Source organism: Salvelinus sp. IW2-2015, linkage group LG17 (genome assembly GCF_002910315.2).
Source record: "Salvelinus sp. IW2-2015 linkage group LG17, ASM291031v2, whole genome shotgun sequence".
In the NCBI taxonomy this organism is placed as follows: domain Eukaryota; kingdom Metazoa; phylum Chordata; class Actinopteri; order Salmoniformes; family Salmonidae; genus Salvelinus; species Salvelinus sp. IW2-2015.
In genome coordinates this window covers 13,936,334-13,945,359 of record NC_036857.1, presented here as the reverse complement: position 1 = coordinate 13,945,359, position 9,026 = coordinate 13,936,334, and the positions used below count along the sequence as shown (strand labels likewise).

Sequence of the window (9,026 nt, the reverse complement as noted above, 5' to 3'; positions counted from 1 at the left end):
AGAGAGAGAATAAACGTATAATTGTTTGTGTGTTATTAGTTTAAGCAGACTGTGCTTGTCTATTTGTTGTAACCTAGATGAAGTTCAGATCAAATTTTATGACCAATTTATTCAGAAATCCAGGTATTCCCAAAGGGTTCACATACCTTTCTTGCCACTGTATACTGAATGTAGCTGAAGACGAGGCTCTCTACCAGTCAAATTAAGGAATACAAGCACTATCTTTGACCAACTCAAGCTCAACAACATTCTAGTCCAAGGCACAACTTTTTACAACTCTTCTCAACCTTACTTGATCCCAACTTTAACCATGTTTTGCCAACTCTTCTTTTCATTTGAATGCTTGATGCCAATGCAGCTCTCTCTATCTCTCTCCTCTCCCCTTCAGTGTCCCAGCAGTACATACGGTAGCTACAGCTCCACCGGGAGTACCCTGATGATGTCATCTTCTTCAGCCGTACCCACCCTCTGCTGCAGAAGCAGTGCTGCGCAGGGAGGGCCCTCTGTTGGTCAGGGTGGGAGTGCACTACAAATTCAGCCGACTGCTCGTGGACCGAGTAGAGGCAGTGGACGGACAGTATGATGTCCTGTTCATCGCCACAGGTGTGGGGATAGGTTTTGTGTATGTGTGCGTGCGCGTGAGTGTGTGTTTAAGTACAGTACAAGCAGGAGTGTCCTCTGTGTTGCAGACTCAGGCCAGGTGCTGAAGTCTATCCCTCTCCCTAAAGAACACGGTGTCACCCAGGAGGTCACCCTGGAGCAGCTGCAGGTCTTTCCAGGTACAAGTTCGTTGTATCTTACTTTGACAAATCTGTAGTTTTAGATCATTTTTTGACATATCTGTAGTTTCTTCTGTGTGCTGGTTTACCTAACACCTTTTCCCTCTCCCACCACAGCACAAGTCACCTGTGACTACCATGACACTGTCCAAGAAAAAGGTAAGAATGACGCATATATACCTCCCCCCAAACACACACAAAGCTCCCCATCTTATATCTCCAAGAAGAGCTTAATCACTGGTTGCTATGGTAACCACAGAGCGATGAGGAATCCTACTGGGCACAGACGTCAATCCACCATCTATTCCATGTTAGTTCAAAGTTTTCATTGAAATGACATGGAAACGACTTTGATTTACCAGTTTGTGCCCAGTGGGCTGGTGCACATTGAGATGGTGAATGTACATCGACACACGTAAACATGCTCTGTAGCAGTCAGTCTCAGTCGTGTGTGAATTTGGAAAGTATGATCAGCGAAGCCATAAATCCTGAAATAACTGACGGTTTGGCATCTGCTCTCTCAGCCATTTTATAATGATGTGTTTTTTCTTCTCTGTTTTCTTTTTTCTTTTCTTTTTGTGTGTGTGTGTGTGTGTGTGTGTGGTGTGTGTGTGTGTGTGTGTGTGTGTGTGTGTGTGTGTGTGTGGTGTGTGTGTGTGGTGTGTGTGTGTGTGTGTGTGTGTGTGTGTGTGTGTGTGTGTGTGTGTGTGTGTGTGTGTGTGTGTGTGTGTGGTGTTGTGTGTGTCTGTGTGACTACAGCAGTGGCTGTTTGTGGTTCTGCGGAGGGTGTGGCACAGTTGGCTCTGTCCCAGTGTGAGCTGTACGGCCAGGCCTGCACTGAATGCTGTCTGGCCAGAGATCCCTACTGCACCTGGGACGGACACGCCTGCAGCCCCTTCATGCCCATTGCACGCAGGTGGACATGCTCAGCTCACACTCAACCCAGACTTATAACCCAACACTTACACTGAATATCTAGCTAGCACTTCACAGTTACAGTATAGAACTACAGTAGAAACCTCAACATGAATAAGCATGCTTTTAAAATAGAGAGGAAAATAAAGTTGTAAGTTTAAGTCTATGACATGCCAGCTCACTCTCATATACCCAGTACCCACTCATATCAATACATGTCTATGTAGCTATAGGCCTGCCCTCCTCATAAATGCTCACATTTAGTGCATACTCTTATCTAACATTGTATTTTTTTGGTTTCCTCTCACGAAGGAGGAACGCTCGTCAGGTTGGTGATGAGGAAGACCCTCTGACACAGTGTGTCAGACAGGGAGGTGAGCAGAGACTGTCCAGAAGCCGCCCCCACAGACATACAGTACAGTCAAAACGTTTGGACACACCTACTCATTCAAGGGTTTTTCTTTATTTTTACTATTTCCTACATTGTAGAATAATAGTGAAGACATCAAAACTATGAATAACAACATATGGAAATCATGTAGTAACCAAAAAAAGTGTTAAATAAATCAACATATATTTAATATTTGAGATTCTTCAAAGTAGCCACCCTTTGCCTTTATGACAGGCATCTCTCAACCAGCTTCAAGAGGATGCTTTATCAACAGTCTTGAAGGAGTTCCTACATATGCTGAGCACAGCGGTCCAACTCATCCCAAATCCTCTCAATTGGTTTGAGGTTGGGTGATTGTGAAGGCCAGGTCATCTGATGCAGCACTCCATCACTCTCCTTCTTGGTCAATAGCCCTTACACAGCCTGTAAAGTGTGTTTGTCCTGTTGAAAACCGAATGATAGTCCCACTAAGTGCAAACCAGATGGGATGGTGTATCATTGCAGAATGCTGTGGTAGCCATGCTGGTTAAGTGTGCCTTGAATTCTAAACAAATCACCGACAGTGTCACCAGCAACGCACCCCACACACATTACACCTCTCCTCCATGTTTCACGGTGGGAACCATACATACGGGGATCATCGTTCACCTACACTTACTCTGCATCTCACAAAGACACGACGTCGGAACCAAAAATCTTAAATTTTGGACTCATCAGACTAAAGGACAGATTTCCCCGGTCTCATGTCCATTGCTCATGTTTCTTGGCTCAAGCAAGTCTCTTCTTCTTATTGGTGTCGTTTAGTAGTGGTTTCTTTGCAGCTATTCTACCAATGAAGGCCTAATTTAACAGTCTCTCTGAACAGTTGATGTTGAGATGTGTCTGTTACTTGAACTCTGTGAAGCATTTATTTGGGCTGCAATTTCTTGAGGCTGGTAACTGTAATGAACTTATCCTCTGCAGCAGAGATAACTATGGGTCTTCCTTTCCTGTGCCGGTCCTCATGAGAGCCAGTTTCATCATAGCACTTGATGGTTTTTGCGACTGCACTTGAAGAAACTTCAAAGTTCTTGAAATTTTCCGCATTGACTGACTTCATGTCTTAAAGTAATGATGGACTATCATTTCTCTTTGCTTATTTGAGCTGTTCTTGCAAGTATGGACTTGGTCTTTTACCAATAGGGCTATCTTCTGTATACCACCCCTACCTTGTCACAACATTACCGATTGGCTCTAATGCATTAAGAAGGAAAGAAATTCCACAAATTAACTTTTAACAAGGCACACCTGTTAATTGAAATGCATTCCAGGTGACTACCTCATGAAGCTAGTTGAGAGAATAGCAAGAGTGTGGCAAAGCTGTCATCAGGCAAAGGGTGGCTACTTTTAAGGGGTCCTAAATATAAAATATACTTTGATTTGTTTAACACTTTTTCAAGTTACTTCGTGATTCCATATGTGTTATTTCATAGTTTTTGATGTCTTCATTATTGTTTCTACAATGTAGAAAATAGTAAAAATAAGAAAAACCCTTGAATGAGTAGGTGTTCAAACTTTTGACTGGTAATGTATACTAGCTTGGGTTTCTATATAGAAGCAGACGCTTGTGACATTTTTATCTCTCGTCTCTGTTCAGCTGGTCTGCAGGTGAAAGCAAGAGCAGAGGATGATGATGGTTGCTGAGGGTAACAGCACCTATCTGGAGTGCATGCCAAATCCCGACATGCAGCCATCACCTGGTACATACAGGCAGGAGAGAACAGCCCTGAGCTGATCAGGTACATACTGACACACAGGCAGTTATACACACACACACACAGCACACAACACACACACACAACACACACACACACACCACACACACACACACCACACACACACCACCACACACACACACACACACACACACACACACACACACACCACACAACAACACACACACACACACACACACACAAATTAAAACAACACACGCTGGACTACCACTCACACTCCTCTCTTGTTTGCAGTTGCAGCAGGAGAGGAGCAGGCTGGTGGTGATTGAGAGAGGGTGTTCTGATCCGTCAGGCGGGCCGAGACGGGTCACTCTGGTGTGTACCACTGTCAACTGGAGGAGCATGGCTTCCGTTGGACTGCCGTCACCATCCGTCTGAGTGTGTGGAGCCCCTCCCGTGCCCTCTCCTGGTCCTCTAACAACCCCAACCCAAGCCCAGATGCCTCCCAGCCCTGGTACCAGGACGTCATGGCCCTCATCCATCCCAGCAGCCTGGAGAAGCACTGTCAGAGGCTGGGTTTCCGACAACGCCGAAACCGCAACCGTGACCGCGACCAGGATCAGACCAAGGACACCAACCGCAAGACAGGGGACGGCCCCAGGGGCGAGAGGCACAAACATGGAGGCCGAGGTGGAGGTGGAGGAGGAGGCGGGAGGAAGAGCAGGAGCAAACCCCAACAGAGGTCTCCACGAAGTGCTTAGATGCTCTAATGCCTACAACATGCTTTCTTCTGACTTACACCTTCAAACACTGTCTCACTCTCTCAAAGACACACACAAACACATTTACAAAAACACATATTCATGTAGATTGGGGACATAGGAGGTTCAGTGTGGGCTGGACTCAGAAATGTGAATGTGGTTGCGTAGCGTGTTGTATGAAGGATGCACAACATGTCCAAGAGACTGGTGAGGAATATATTAAGGCATGAAGAGGACCTGGAAGAATGTGGTGTCTCATAAGACACAGTATCTGAACTTGTCTGAGGAACTGACTGGGTCTAATGTACAGAGAAAAAAAATGCCCTGAAGGTGAAGCTAGCTGGGATCTGTCCTAACGAAAGACAGAGAGGGAGTCAAAAGGACTCAAGCACGTGAGAGAGACTTATGTGTCTCTGAGGCACAACATTTGTGATTTGTCTTCGATGTTTAATGTAAAAAAAATCTTATTTAACTTTGTGTCGTATTTATTTCTGTTTTGAATAAAAAGGTTTGTTTCAGTAGTTGTATAAGGTCAGTATTCAGTAAATGGTCTGTGGTGTTCATCAGGCTTTTAACTCAAGCTTGACTCCACATAACTGGCATCATTGATGCTGGGTGTGTTTGACATTAGTGCATCAGAGGAATTAAAAGGGGGAAATCTGAGTCAAACTAGCAAGACTGCCAAAATGACATGCAGCAGAGCTAAAGCACTTTTAATGCTGTAGAAAAATAAACTTTACTTTTATGTTCTGGAGCAGCTGCATAAAAGCAGAGAGAGACGGAGACATTTGTAATGTTGTCAGACTTCTTTACTGAGCAAGGTCCTCGCATGTGTGTGTGTGTGTGTGTGTGTGTGTGTGTGTGTGTGTGTGTGTGTGTNTGTGTGTGTGTGTGTGTGTGTGTGTGTGTGTGTGTGTGTGTGTGTGTGTGTGTGTACTTTATGCACTACCATAAAGTATGATGGAAAGTATTTTATAATTAAACATGTAATGTTGATGCTTTCCTCAAAGACCTTGTTCAGATCCTTCCCTGATTCATTATGCGCTCAAGTATTTAATTGTGTAGCGTATATTTATATCTCTGTGCCAATATTTATTTCATGTGATTTTCCAAATTGACTTTAAAATTAAATCAACTGTTTTCAATTGATCTCTCCCAAGTTAAGGAGACACCCAATGTAAATATTAAATTCTGCCAGTATGTTTTCCTACTTTTCCTTTTTGTGCTATAGGAAACCTGTCAATCAACAATAGGAGACATACACGCACACATACAGTGCATTCGGAAAGTATTCAGACACCTTGACTTTTCCCACATTTTGTTATGATACAGCCTTACTCAAAAATGGATAAACAACTTTTTACAGATCATCAATCTACACACAATACCACATAATGACAAAGCAAAAACAGGTTTTTAGATTTCTTTGCTAATTTATTACAAATAAAAAACAGAAATACCTTATTTACATAAGAAATCAGACCCTTTGCTATGAGACTCGAAATTAAGCTCAGGTGCATCCTGTTTCCATTGATCATCCTTGAGATGTTTCTACAACTTGATTGGAGTCCACCTGTGGTACATTCAATTGATTGGACATGATTTAGAAAGGCACACACCTGTCTAGATAAGGTCCCACAGGTGACAGTGCATCTTAGAGCAAAAACCAAGCCATGAGGTCAAAGGAATGTCCGTAGAGCTCCGAGACAGGATTGTGTCAAGGCACAGATCTGGGGAAGGGTACCAAAAAATGTCTGCAGCATTGAAGGTCCCCAAGAACACAGTGGCCTTCATCATTCTTAAATGGAAGAAGTTTGGAACCACCAAGACTCTTCCTAGAAGGAGGTGACCAAAACCCGATGGTCATTCTGACAGAGCTCCAGAGTTCCTCTGTGGAGATGGGAGAACCTTCCAGAAGGACAACCATCTCTGCAGCACTCCACCAATCAGGCCTTTATGGTAGAGTGGCCAGACGGAAGCCCACTTGGAGTTTGCCAAAAGGCACCTAAAGAACTCTCAAACCATGAGAAACAAGATTCTCTGGTCTGATGAAACCAAGATTTAACTCTTTGGCCTGAATGAGAAGTGTCACGTCTGGAGGTAACCTGGCGCCATCCCTATGGTGAAGCATGGTAGCGGCAGCATCATGCTCTGGAGATGTTTTTCAGCAGCATGGACTGGGAGACTAGTCAGGATCGAGGGAAAGATGAACGGAGGAAGGTACAGAGAGATCCTTGATGAAAACATGCTCCAGAGCGCTCAGGACCTCAAACTGGGGCAAAGGTTTACCTTCCAAAAGGACAATGACCCTAAGCACACAGCCAAGACAACGCAGGAGTGGCTTCGGGACAAGTCTCTGAATGTCCTTGAGTGGGACAGCCAGAGCCTGGACTTGAACCGAATCGAACATCTCTGGAGAGACCTGAAAATAGCTGTGCAGCAACGCTCCCCATCCAACCTGACAGAGGTTGAGAATCTGCAGAGAAGCATGGGAGAATCCCCCCAAATACAAGTGTGCCAAACTTGTAGCGTCATACCCAAGAAGACTCAAGGCTGAAATCGCTGCCAAAGGTGCTTCAACAAAGTACTGAGTAAAGGGGCTGAATACTTAAGTACTGAATACAAAAGTTTGGACACACTTACTCATTCAAGGATTTTTTTTTTTTTTTACTATTTCCGTCATTGTACAATAATACTATGAAATTACACATATGGAATCATGTAGTAACCAAAAAAGTGTTCAACAAATCAAAATATATTTTATATTTGAGATTTTTCAAAGTAGCCACTCTTTGCCTTGATGACAGCTTTGCACACACTTGGCATTCTCTTAACCAGTTTCACCTGGAATGCTTTCCCAACAGTCTTGAAAGAGTTCCCACATATGCTGATCACTTGTGCGCTGCTTTTCCTTCACTCTACGGTCCAACTCATCCCAAACCATCTCAATTGGGTTGAGGTTGGGTGATTGTACAGGCCAGGTCATCTGATGCAGCAGTCCATCACTCTCCTTCTTGGTCAAATAACCCTTACACAGTCTGGAGGTGTGTTGGGTCATTGTCCTGTTGAAAAACAAATGATAGTCCCGCTAAGCGCAAACCTGATGTGAGGGCGTATCGCTGCAGAATGATGTGGTAGTCATGCTGGTTAAGTGTGCCTTGAATTCTAAATAAATCACTGACAGTTTTACCAGCAAAGCAGCACCACACCATCACACCTCCTACTCCATGCTTCACGGTGGGAACCACACATGTGGAAATCATCCGTTCACCTACTCTGCGTCTCACAAAGACACCATGGGTGGAACCAAAACTCTAAAATTTGGACTCAGACTAAAGGACAGATTTCCACCCGTCTCATGTCCATTTCTCATGTTTCTTGGCCCAAGCAAGAAATTTGACCATGAAGGCCTGATTCACGCCGTCTCCTCTGAACTTGTAAGTCGCTCTGGATAAGAGCGTCTGCTAAATGACTTAAATGTAATGTAAATGTAACAGTTGATGTTGAGATGTGTCTGTTACTTGAGCTCCGTGAAGCATTTATTTGGGCTGCAATTTCTGAGGCTGGTAACTCTAATGAACTTATCCTCTGCAGCAGAGGTAGGTAACTGSGTCTTCCTTTACTGTGGCKGTCCTCAGGAGAGCCAGTTTTGTTTTAGCGCTTGATGGTTTTTGCAACTGCACTTGAAGAAACTTTCAAAGTTCTTGAAATGTTTCGCATTGACTGACCTCTATGTCTTAAAGTAACAATAGACTGTTGTTTCTCTTTACTCATTTCAGCTGTTCTTGCCATAATATGGACTTGGTCTTTTACCAAATAGGGCTATCTTCTGTATACCACCCTTACCTTGTCAGAACACAACTGGTTGGCTCAAACGCATTAAGAAGAAAATAAATTCCACAAATTAACTTTTAACAAGGCACACCTGTTAATTGAAATGCATTCCAGGTGACTACCTTGTGAAGCTGGTTGAGAGAATGCCAAGAGTGTGCAAAGCTGTCATCAAGGCAAAGGGTGGCTACTTTGAAGAATCTCAAATATACAATTTATTTTGAGTTGTTTAACACTTTTTTGGTTACTACATGACTCCGTGTGTGTTATTTCATAGTTTGATGTCTTCACAACTACAAACTACACAGTAGTTGTGTCCAAGCTTTAGACTGGTACTGTATGTAAAAAATATAAATAAAACGTTTTTTGCTTTKTCTTTATGGGGTATTGTGTGTAGATTAATTAGGGGGGGGAAACTATTTAATCCATTTTAGAATAAGGCTGTAACGTAACAAAATGTGGAAAAAGTGAAGGGGTCTGATTACTTCCGAATGCACTGTACACGCACATAGCGTGCAGACACAGGATAAATCTGAAAGATTTATATCATCCAACTTTATTACTCCACATACACATTATCCATCATCGACTACTCACATTCCAATATTGTTCAATGCAAAATAATGCATTTGAC

The 9,026-nt window shown here is 43.4% G+C and overlaps 1 pseudogene; it reads left to right on the top strand.

The window, feature by feature from the left end:
- LOC111976889 (semaphorin-3ab-like) overlaps window positions 1-5,768 on the top strand; it is a 34,630-nt pseudogene extending 28,862 nt beyond the window's left edge.
- Window positions 5,769-9,026: the final 3,258 nt, after the last annotated feature.